This window comes from Schistocerca serialis, chromosome 2 (assembly GCF_023864345.2).
Source record: "Schistocerca serialis cubense isolate TAMUIC-IGC-003099 chromosome 2, iqSchSeri2.2, whole genome shotgun sequence".
Taxonomy (NCBI): Eukaryota; Metazoa; Arthropoda; class Insecta; order Orthoptera; family Acrididae; genus Schistocerca; species Schistocerca serialis.
In genome coordinates this window covers 884,865,024-884,877,904 of record NC_064639.1, presented here as the reverse complement: position 1 = coordinate 884,877,904, position 12,881 = coordinate 884,865,024, and positions in this window count along the sequence as shown.

Below are 12,881 nucleotides of genomic sequence, written 5' to 3'. Positions count from 1 at the left end.
TTTTTTCGATTTTATGTCACTTCTACCCATGCGATCATGACACCACTTCTCGTTCTGTAAGCAGGCTGTTTAGGTTTTTGTGATGGTAACGCCACGTAGCGCTCTGCATTAAAATCTCTGACTGCGCTGTGTGCAGTCTGTGGCTGGTTGGACTCGTTATTGGAAGTTATTTATCAGTGTAGTGTTGGATAGCTGGATGTGAACAGCCTGTAGGGTTGGGCAGTTGGAGGTGAGCTGCCAGCAGTGATGGATGTGGAGAGAGAGATGCCAGAATCCTGAGATGTTAATATGAGGGGATGATCTGGGCGTGTGTCCGTCAGAAAAAGGAAATCTGTTGAACTAGATGTCATAACTTTTGAACATTACTAAGGTAAATGCATTGTTTATTCTCTACCAAAATCTTTCATTTGCTAACTATATTCCTATCATTAATTAGTCCTCCAGTAGTTACAATCTTTTATTTAGCTGGCTGTATTGGCGCTCGCTGTATTACAGTAGTTCGAGTAACGAAGATTTTGGTGAGGTAAGTGATTCATGAAGGGCTTAGGTTATTGTCAGTCAGGGCTATTCTTTTGTAGGGATTATTGAAAATCAAATTGCGTTACGCTGAAATATTGTGTGTTAGATCAGAAATGATCAGAATAAGTAAAGAGAAAAGAGTCTCAGTACGTTCAGTTTCACTCTGGAGTGTGAAAATCAAGTAACGCAGAAGTTTTACCAGCACACAGTCATTCTTTTCATACAAAAGGGGACGTATCAGTTCCATATTCTAAAATTACTTGTAAATGTAGTGCAGTTGCCAACACCTAGTGCAAATGCACTATTTTTCTGGTCGGATGATATAGTATAGCATTGCATTTGAAGGTGATATCTAGGGCACTACAGATATGATTCTTGACTTGGCGGTTTTTCATTGGGACGATATCTTTTAATGGGATTTGAATCTCTCGCCTACACATGGAGAGACGACCATCGTAATAAAATCAGATAAATTACCGAGATTATGAAGTAATATGTAGCGTGAACCTTATATTTACAACTTCTCTGTGCTGTTATCTTAAAAATGGTTCAAATGGCTCTAAGCACTATTGGACTTAACACATGAGGTCATCAGTCCCCTAGACTTAGAACTACTTAAACCTAACTAACCCAAGGACATCACACACATCCATGCCCGATCCAGGATTCGAACCTGCGGCCATAGCAGCTGCGCAGTTCCGGACTGAAGCGCCTAGAACCGGTCGGCCACAAAGGCCGGCTGTTATCTTAAGAGATAGAGTGATAGTTAGGAGGCATCCTGTGACAGTGGTAGAACTTGGCACTCTAACATGAATCAAAAATGAGGTTAATATTCTACCTGTAATGCAGGACATGACAGATAAGAAAATATATTTTTCTACCCAATGAGAGAATACTTAGAGGGGGTATAGTCTATGCCGTGGGCCTGTACAGGATGTTCACAACAAGTATCGATACTTTAGCAATGTGAAAACGGGTGTGTGGTCTGATTTCTTCCATCTTCGAAATTAACCCATCTAAAATGGAGAAATCTACATTTCGCGTGAGACAGTCGCTGCCTCAGATTGGGTATAGCAGATTTTTTAAACTGGTGGCTTTATATCAGGATAGAATTGTTTAGAACTACTGTATCCATCCAAGCTGCAGCTGCTTGTTTTGCAGTGCACCATGGCTGGATGCAGCGGAGGTCACGAGGAGTTGGTAACCAGAAGTAACGGATTAGCTCAGCCTGGACCAGATAAAAAGAATGCACTGACTTATCTGATCTTGCTCACGGCAGCAAGGGCTGGCGATGTGACCAGTGTGCTGGGTGAGAATGACAGAGGTGGATGTGTGTGTGTAGCATGAGAGAAGATTCAAAATGGTGGATGTCTGCGCTGGGAGATAACATCCGAATTCCTACCACTCCAATCCTCCCCGGATGCCCTCCATGGACGAGAGTGGTGCACTCTGGCACACAAGCGCGTCCACGACTGCAGCTGCGGCTGTGGTTGTAGTTGCCTCCGATCTCTGAACGTGGGCGCTGGTGGTGTACTAATAGGTGGTTGCACTGTGTGTGGATGTCTGGGAGGTGCGTCTGTGGGGTGTGCGAGTGTTTCTGCAATCTCCAACATTTCCCCATGGCAACTACTGCTACAGACTGGGTCGTGTTTTAAGTGTGTCGTGTTTAGTGTTTCTCAGTACATCGCAGTGGACTCCATCTTGCCGTGGTATTTGTCGTTGTCTCTATCCTATTACACAGTAGAGCTTATCTTCTTCCTAATGTAGCAGAGAGAACCATTTTAGGAATTCTATGGTGCTTTAAAAACTTAGCTACGACGCCAAATTACGACTGATAGTGATCTCCGACATTTAGCCACGACAACTACTTCTACTACGAATTGGATGGTGGTTTGAGTGTGTCGCATTTATTGCTTTGCATTGCATCACAGTGACCCTGTCTTGCAGTGGTGTTTTCTTTCGTCTCTATACTATCACGCAGTAGAACCTTCCTCCTTCCTTCAGAATGTAGCACAGAGAGCCAATTTAGGAAGTCTGCAGTATTTTTAAAAACCAAATCGAGACTTCAAATTCCCGATTGATTGATTTATTGTTTCCAGGAGTTGTACTGCGTGCATGCATACGTTTGGTAGAGGTGGGCATGGCTGGCGTGGGTGTGGGTCTCTTTCTCCCAGCTGGCGTGGATGGGGCCACCCTACAGTCGATGGAAGGCGAGTTTCGTGATCGCGAGTTTGTGTGATCGTCACGATTTTTTTCACCGGACATGTTAAGTGGAAATGTTGTGATGGAAGTGGGTGTTTATGCTCTCAAACGTCGGTGTGTACAATATCTCGTAAATATTTAGCGCTACTATCTATTTGTGACGGAAATTTCAATACTTGATTTGCATAATGTTTGCCTGTTATATTCAAACGTAGAAAATGTGTTTTACTACGAATAAGGATCCTTGTAAGGCGGAAGTAAGTGTTTTAAGCCACCTATTTGGCTCCTGTAAATTGTTAAACAATTAATTTGACACAGTAGTGCAAATGGATCATTTCACTCTATTTTTTATATCGAAATTGCGTCAGCTTTCCCTTTGTTTCCTTCATTAGCCAATATGCATACAGTGTTCTGACGAGAGATGAAAACTTCCATCTTCTTTTTTGGATACGTTGGTTCACATGGACAATCAGGGAGTGGCCTCATGGGGGAGGCAGAGACAGGAAGCGAGCCTGGAATTTACTGATCAACAGAATGCCGTCATTTGATGCTTTATCTGGGGGATGCAACATCAAAGGAGGCTGATGTCCGGTCTGCGGTCGATGGTATTTAGTAACTCTGGGTTGTTTTGACCTTCGTGGTGGTGCCCTGACGATAGACATACATGCGGGAGACCCCAAACCCTGGCTATTATACTGCACTTCATTCCATTCCCTGGTGATTACAGTTATTATGTCATGGGGAGCAAGGGTGAGTGTGCAGTAATGATGCCTACTCAAGTGAGGGACCGCTATCTGCCACAAACTGATTAAATAAAGAAATGTATCAATATATTATTGACCTTGATTTGAATTTCGTGTCATGGGATCTTTCCTCTCCAGCTCTGAGTGAGTCTTTCTGCTACCAGTTTTTTCTGGGATCGGTGGGTAGGGAGGGGGTGATGGGTAGGGGGCTGGTGGTAGCACTCTGCACTAGCTCAGTCGATCCCTGCATGTCAGGGTGAGCACACGTAGTATTTTCCAGTAAGACGATACCTCCAATTTAAAGCAGTGTAAATATGTAATTAGGACACGTAGTTCCTGGATGTGAGTTTTTCCCGACAAATAACAGTGAAATCCGGCCCTCTGAACTGAATTTTATAAATGAACACTATATCCTACGCTACACAGCTGAATTTCTCTCCAGCACAGACGACAGTTTAGAGCCCATGGCGGAATTGATTCTCAGTCAGACATTTGCCTTGGAAGGAGTTCTTACTTGCGTCGGTATTCCATGGGGGTTTTATTGGGTAAACGCTGCTTTGTTTGCAGTTCGGTGCGACCGCGACCGACGGTGAGTGCAGTCCCAGGCAGTAGCACACTGCAGGAAGAGAGAGAAGGAGACAGACAGAGGGAGAGAGTGCACATGTTTCAACGGGAATCTCTCAGGTGTCAAGTATCAAAGGGCTACCGCCACCTGATGCTTTTGTTTGGGGATTAGCGTGACATCCAGTCTCTCAGTCACAGATTCCGAGCAGACACTCTTCGAGCCAGCACATTACATGGCTGCTGAAGTATGCGTCGCTTTGAGAGATCCCAGGCGACCCTGTGTGTTTGGTGGCACGAGCCGGCTCTGGTGCAGGATGTCGCCGTAAATTGTTTAAATAAATAATATTCCACACGTTGTCTAATTTTTTCAAAGAATATTCCATGCACTGCAATCGATTTCCCTCGAAATGGCCGATCAACTGAGTCTATCTCCCACCAATTTCCAGGTGGGGGAGGGCGGGAGTGTTTCCAGAGGGGGAGAGATCGAAAGATTATTAATGGTGTCATTACATGTGAAGCGTATTTCATGGAAGTATTCCTTGCGTAATCAGAATGGAAAAGCATCCCAATTCTATAAATGTTCCGTATATCACCTTCTATCGCCGTAAATTGTTTAAATAAATAATATTCCACACGTTGTCTAAATTTTTCAAAGAATATTCCTTACACTGCAATCGATTTCCCTCGAAATGGCCGATCAACTGAGTCTATCACCCACCAATTTCCAGGTGGGGGAGGGGAGGGGGAGGGCGGGAGTGTTCCCAGAAGGGGAGAGGTTAATTAATTGATCGATTAATTAGTAATCAAATTAATATAAAATGTGTTCATGTTTTGGTGAGGGGAGTTCCAGAGCAATGAGTGAGTAGCGGGGGGGGGGGAGAAGGGTTGGGGGGGGGATGGGTGGGGGAACAATAGGTTAAGGACCTGTCGATCAAAAGAAAAGATTATCCCCAGCAGGTCACAATCCTCCTAGCAGAACAATTGGTTACTGACCTGTCAATCGAAAGAGAACAACAGGTTTGCCCCTGAATGTATGCTTGCCCCTGATGTAGGCAACCCGCAACGTGGGGTGATGAGGCCTTGTCCCCCGACTCATAGTGACATCTTTTGTTAGATGTGATGCACAATTTTGTCGCAGCTGTACTAGTTTTAGGGCCTCAGATGGTTGTGCTCTATACAGTCATTGGAAACGTTCTTTGATCTCTTCCTGACTAAAATATTCGTTCCAATCTGTTGGCAGTATGTTACTAATGTGTCTCTGTTTTCACCTTTTTCGTTCTCTTGTGAGATGATAAATATTCCACTTCTCATCAGGTATATATCTAGTCCTTGCAGGTGATAGTTTTCTCTTCACTTCTATGCAGTTCTAAAATTTTCTTTTTAAACTTTTTTAAAGTAAGTGCTCAGTCTTCCCTGCCATCTACATTTGATTGCAGTTCGTGGGTGAAATGGTAGTAGTACTCGATGTTCTTCCTTCTGGTTTCGTTACTCCTGTAGGCGACATTTGTAAATAATCTCTGAACCCAGTTTTTAAGAGGTTCTCCCAACACTCAGTAACGTTACAGGAGATACGTTTCTGGTTAATTCACTGTAGTGAGCAGTGAGCTCCATATTTACCCATGTTATGTGGAGCAGGTTACAATTTAATTTCCAGTATCCTCTGCCAATTATTTTGGGGCGAGATACACCTTTTGCTTTAACAATTACAGCGTGATGGTCTGAAAAGCTGACAGGAATTACGTCGTAATCTTGAACAATTACTCCAGTTGTGATGTAGTTTCTGTCAAGCCTTGATGCTGCAACTGCCGAGACATACGTGTAGTGAGTATGTGCAACGGCACACTGCACAACCACATGTTTCATGTTCAGATCTCCAATGTTTCGCAGAGTACAACAGAAGTGCCTTTTGAATTTGTCACCCGTAAAATGCAATTAAAATCTCCTGCGATGACGACGTCGCCCTTTGCCTGTATCAGAAAATACGGGACTACTTTGCTGAAAAACTTTTGCCTTTTAGCTCTGTTATCTGATCGAGAGGGAATGTAGAGGTTTAAAAAGGTTAACCCATTCAGAACGCCTTTGACAATGCGTCCTCCACTCTCTTTTTCGAGATCTTTTAATTCTAATCCATTTCTGGTTAAAATACAGCGACTTCTCCCACCATAGCAAACATTGTTAGACACATTATATGTCTGAAAGAAATCGACCTCTTCACAGACGACTTCTTGCAAGAAGGCAATATTAACTTCTTTTGTTCTAAGAAATTTCCTCAAAATGTTTATCTGTTTTTAGTTTGTAATCCCGCAAATCATTAACGTTACAAATGTAGCGCTCTTCTATTTTCCACGCAGCTAATAGTTAATATTTTCTAACATCTCCTTGTGTTTATTTTTTTGTTCCGATTCAGATTCCGTTTGTCCACTTTGTATTTCAATCCTTCCTGTGTTTTCATGTTGTGTTTTCTCCTCTTCATTCATTTTATGGCTTACCACCCTTAAGTTTGCTTTCACCTTCATCTTTGACGATTTTGCTCCACTTAGGTGTTTACTGGTGATTTTCTCTGTGTCCCTGGCAATGCACTCAGCAGGTTCGTGAATGACAGTGAGATTATTTTTCGAAACGTGTTTTGCTTTCCTTCCTTGTTATTTTCATTTTCATTTACAGCTGTTGAAGTCTCAGTTGGCCATTGCTGCGTTGCGACCTGCTGGGTTCCTTCATTTATTAATTGTCGTTTGCTTTCTTGTTGGGTTATGCTCGGGTGGTCTGTTATATCTGGTTGAGGTGTCTAATTTACCACAGCTTGCACTTCATTTTCAGCTTCCGTCTCAAATTCTGTCAGTAAATTCATTGTTTTATCAAACTTTTACTTTCTTTGCATCTGCAATGGTTATCCACGATCTTCTTTTTCTGATGTCAAACTTTCCTTTTCCAGTGGCCGCATTTTGTCGTCAAATGAGATCAGCTGTTGTTCTGTACATTCCACTGGGATAGCTTCAGTATTATCCTGTACATTAAAGTTGGTCATATGTTGCGGTTGTTGCCTTGTGTGCTGTTGTAGATTATTCCTCGAAAAAAACGCCCGCCATGGACAATTTTCGCAAAATTGCCTTGGCTTGATACACAAGTGACATTTAGGGTTCTGTCCTGAGTAGATACCATGTACCTTACATTCAGCTTCAGTGCTTTGGGAAGGGAAGGGATATCAAGTTTAATGAACATCTGCACTGGCGTTAAGCCATTATAACCCTGAATCTTGCATCTGCTGGACCATCCTTTGTATTCAATGTTTTCAAAGTGGCCATATTTTGAAGGAACATGTACTAAATCATTTTTTCCTAGTTCTGGAGGAAGATTCAAAATTCTAACAGTTTTCGGTTCGCTGTTTGCATTTCATACGTTAACCATGCTAACAGAATCACCACGATGGCGATATTCAGATTTTTCCTGAGTTTTCATTAAAATCTTGTCCAGCAAAACAGCAATATAAAGCTTAACAAATACACAATACTTTTCACTATCAAACTGGTTGAACTCAGCGTAATCTCCTGAGATACCAGAATAATCATATAACCAATCAAGGATTGGCAAGGCACTAGGATGAAAGTGATGAATATTCTTATCAAACAAGAATCTTGATGTATTTTTCCTGAGCGATTCAGAAGATATGGTGAATGTGTGGGAAGCAGAAAACCTGCATCTTCAACCAACATAAATTAAACTCAGTAAGATTCAATACTTACACACCTGGAAATTTCACACCAGATTCACTAAGAATAGTCGATGACATGTCCTCAAAGTCGCACCATGAAGGGAATCATTCACAGCACAAATGGCAGTTCAGAATGAGTGCTGCAACCACACGGAACTTATTTATTTTCACTTGCTTTGACGAGACGTGATTCACTGCAGACAACACAGTTTAGAGCCGAACTGTTAAATAAATAATCTATATTTCTCAATATTTTCGATAGCGATTAGAAAACAATGGGCTATGGCTTCAGGAGGTCAGTCACTTCTCTGTATCGGTACATGCTGTGTAAAGACCGTGTCTAGAAACGTAATTATTCGATATTTAACTATGACAATTGTATCCAAACTATATTAATGCACTAGTTGCATATGGCCTTAATGTCAATAGAAGTCTGTTCATAACTGGGACATTGAGATGTGGGAAATTCCACCCTCTTGTTGATGTGACCTAATAATCACCACTTTCTTTTAACGGCGAAATCCCTCTTCAAATGTCCTGCCCCCAAAATCTTCGATAAAATTTTCCCTTTTCACAAGTACACCAGTACAGCTGCAGTGACGATTGCGTGGTGAATATACAACATTTTTCATCTTTGACCGGGGTTAAATGCAGACTTCACTGTGATTATCTTTTAATCAGCACTGGTGCAGTTGGCCCTTTTAAGGCCAATTCACACTGACTGCTACAGCACCGTCATGTCATGGCACCATGAAGTCAAGGTATATTCACACTGTCTGTCACATCATGGAATTTCAGACGAGTTTAAGTCGCAGGATCGCAACTTGCATGTCTGTTCTCAACTGATTTTTCGTGGGAATTGCGATCTCTGCAAGATGGTTTTCAACTGTTTTTAGGCGATGTGCACTTACACATGGTAGCTCATGTATGTGGATGCTGCTGTCCACTTTGTACGAAAATGATATTAATTGGACTCAAATGGTTTACAAATTGTATGGATAGCCTGTATATCAGAGAAAGAAGACAGAAGTGTAAAACAACACAAAAAGAGTGAGGGTCCGAAACTTGTCACTAAGTGGTATAGAAGAGGAATTTCACAATTAATACAAAGAGTTCGAGGAAGAAGAATCTTCATTTTATATTTTAGGAAGTCAAAGCATCAGGTTTTTGATTTGTTGTATCAAACTGCACCAGAACTACTAAAAGGAACATAATGTTAGGAGCTTAATACCTTTTCCTTCAAGATGCAGGGGTTTTCCCTAAGTCTTGTATTTGGCTTTTAATAGTTCAAGTGTCTTATTTGTACCAGGGTTTAGCTAGTGAAACCACATAAATATTGACCACCGACTGTTTCACACACTATCCAGAGTGTTACTTAACAATAAATAAGCCTGTCACAAACATATATTTAATCAAACAACCTACAGTGTATAAATGTTTCAGTTCATCAGTTGTTTTTGTTCATTATTTGTTATAAATTGTTTTGTTTCGCTATTGCTTTTATTAAAATTTATAATAAATGATGAAACATTAATTGAAGCAGTGAGGCAGGAGTCTGAATTGTATGCCATGAGTGTACTAAATTACTTGCCCTTTACTATACTTATAAAGTTGATTTTTTTTACATACAAGTGTGGTACTTCATATTTTACAATGAAATGCATTGCAATATGGCTCCAGCTCGAAGTGATCAATATGTTATAAGTATTTTAGGAACTCAAAGCTCCAATTGTTTCCCTCTTTACGTGAAATAGTACTCAGAATTACTATAAAGAATACAGTGTTACAGGCTGCCATCATGTTCCATTAAAGTTGGTTTGTGTAAGCTTAATTTAAGTTGCTAGTCCAGTGCAAATTTTTGTGCAATGGTCATACTCCCACAATACCTTCCCCTTCAAGATTTATAGTTTTTTTACATCTTGTATTTGGCTTTTAATAATTCAAGCGTCCTACATGTACTGGGTTTAGCTAGCGAAACCACATAAATATTGACCACAGGTGCTTACAAATCTCTTTCACACGTAATTCAGAGAGCTACTTAAGCATAAATAGGCCTGTCACAAATAAATATTTAAACAAACAACTATAATACCTTATTTGATGTATATTCCACAAAGAGTGTTATGCTGCTGTTGCAGAGCATGAAGATTCCAGTCCATTTCTTTATGCAACATCATAAATATTGACAACACACAAATAAATTCCAGTTACTAATCAATCTGATCCTAGCCATAGTATTTTTTTCACTTCAAGTTTCAGCCATATTGCAATCCATGTCATTGAAAAATATAAATACAGTACTGGTGTGTATAAGAATGAACAATATGAATGTAGTAGAGGGAAAGTATTCAGTACGGTCATGTCATACAGTTCAGACTACTGCCTCATTTCCTCAATTAATCTTTCATCATTTGTTATAAAATTATAAAGAAAAGTAGGAAGGAAACGAAACAATTTATAACAAATAACAAACAACCATGCAAACTACGATGTCAACCATGTAAACTATGATGAAACGAAATATGGAGATTCTACGTGTCTGTGTATCAAGTGTAAATGAGCTTCGGGGTCGTGTAATCAACAAAGAATGGATAACATCATCCGTCAAAAGTTTCTTCCTGGGAAACCCGGATGGTGCCATGATGTGACGTGATGGTATGGGATGGCCAGTGTGGATGCTGCCATCTGAAATGCATTTAAGAATGTTTTGAAGAGATGTGACGTGATGGATAGTGTAAACTGACCTTTACACCGTCTAAAGCGTTACAAATTATTTAAATCAGTCCAAACAATTCCCCCGCCCTCCTAAAAAAATGGAAGTTGAATAATATAGCTGTTAGTTTGATAAAAATTCCTTGATTCCACAAATTACAATGATGTAAAAACACTAGCAAAAATAAATGGTCTGTCTAGTCACGATGCTCAATTGACAACCTTAAAACTCGCCAGTAGAAAAACAGTAAATGATCACACCCACATTAAACATATTAGAATAAAAAATATGGAATCTATTTGCTTGTTTAGAAACAGTTTACACCATGAACAATGGAAGGAAGTGTAACAGCCAGTTACAATGAATGAAAAATTCAATTCATCCCTGAACTTATTTTACAAGCATTTTGAAGCCTGTTCCCCCAAAGACAGATTAAAATGAAATCAATCTGGTATGGATGGAAAGAGTGTATAATAGCTGGCATCAGAATATCATTTGGTAAAAAGAGAGACATGTATATAAAACAAAAGGCTAGTACAAACTTAGCAGTGAAACTACATTACAAAAATACTGTAAAATTCTAACATATGTAGTCAGGAAGGCCAAACAATTGCATTATGCAGAAACATCGGCAAGTCAAGCAATAAAGTAAAAACCATATGGAACATCATAAAAAGTGAGGTAAATAGGAACATAAAATCTGAACAAGCAGGGACTCCACAGCCCTCTGGTAGTGGTTCAGGCAAGAATGTTGTAGCCTCTGATTTTAACAACTTATTTCTCACTGTAGCTGAAAGAAAAGGGAACCATAATAAAGTCTCTGACACAATCCACAGAGCTACTAAATCACATGCAAATCATACTAAATACAAGACTTCATTTCAAAAGCACAACTACTAAGGAAATTAAAAAATCATAAAATTACTTAAAAGCTTTGCATCTTCTGGATATGATGGAATATCAAATAGGATTCTAAAATCATGTGCAGGCTTAATCAGACACCTGTTATGTTATTTATGTAACCAGTCAATGAGAAGTGGGACATTTTCAGACAGAGAGAAACATGCAATAGTGATGCCAATCCACAAAAGCGATAAGGGTTATGGTCATATGACACAAAATGGCTTACTGACATCTACACAGTTTGGCTTTCATAAGGGATTCTCCACAGAGAGAGCTATATTTAGCCTAACAGATGAAACTAGGCGTATCAAACCTCAGAAGGTATTCAGTGGGGATCTTCTGTCATCCTACTAAAACTTTTGACTGTGTAGATCTTAACACATTACTAAAAAAAACTTCCACACTAAGGCATCTACACAACAGGAAGCAAAGGGTTATCTTAATGGAGGCAGGTATAACAGTAAACTTAGACTGCGGAATATAAAATGCGGAGTCCCCAGTGCTTGATCCTCGAACCACTGATTTTCCTGGTCTACATAAATGATCTACCAGTTACAATTAATGACAGACCAAAAATAGTCGTGTTTGTGAATGATATGAGTATTCCGATCAAGGGTCCCAACTCTGCAATGCACGATACAGCTGTGACAGTCACTAAACAACTACACAAATGATTCACAGCAAATAGCCTAATCCTAAATTTTTCCAAAACTAACATCATACAGTTTCAGACAGTAAATATAAAACTCCAAGGTCCTGAAATGGAGATCAACAACCAAAAAATTTATGAAATCACACATACAAAATTCCTATGCATCCAGATACACAGCCAGCTAAGATGGGCAGAGCAAATTGATGAGCTGGTGGAAAAACTTAACAAAGAGTCTTTTGCCCTGAGAGCTATTTTCCCCATGTTGACGGAGAAATATTGCTTTTGTCATATTTTACATATTTCCATTCCATGCTGTCCTATGGTATTATCTTCTGGGGAAATGTTACAGTGTGGAAAGAGCCTTCAAACTACAAAAACGAGCAGTGTGGTTGGTATGTGGGGTCTCTAACATAACATCCTGCAGAGGTCTCTTTAAGACACTCAGGGCATTGTTACAAATCAATCGATATACTCACTGATGATGTTTGTAGTCATCAACAAGGAATTATTCCAGAAAACTGTGACATTCACAAGCCTAGCACAAGAGAGGAGAAAAATTTCCACCAAGGCTCTGTAACTTGACGAAAGTCCATAGGGGAATAACTGAGTCAGGAATAAAAGTATGTAACATCAGTATTAAAAAAGGAAATTGATAACTTGCAGGTATTCAAAAGGAAACTGATAATATTCCTCAGATAACAACCTTATTATGACATGAATAAGTTCCTAGAGTAATACGGCATACTTTTAAGTAAAAATACAGGAAAGAAGATATTTACCTCTGTGATGAAGACAAAATTGTGTACTTCTAACTTAAATTACAGTGACAAAATGTAAATTTATTTAGATTAAAATGTGTACTACCATTTATTCTAC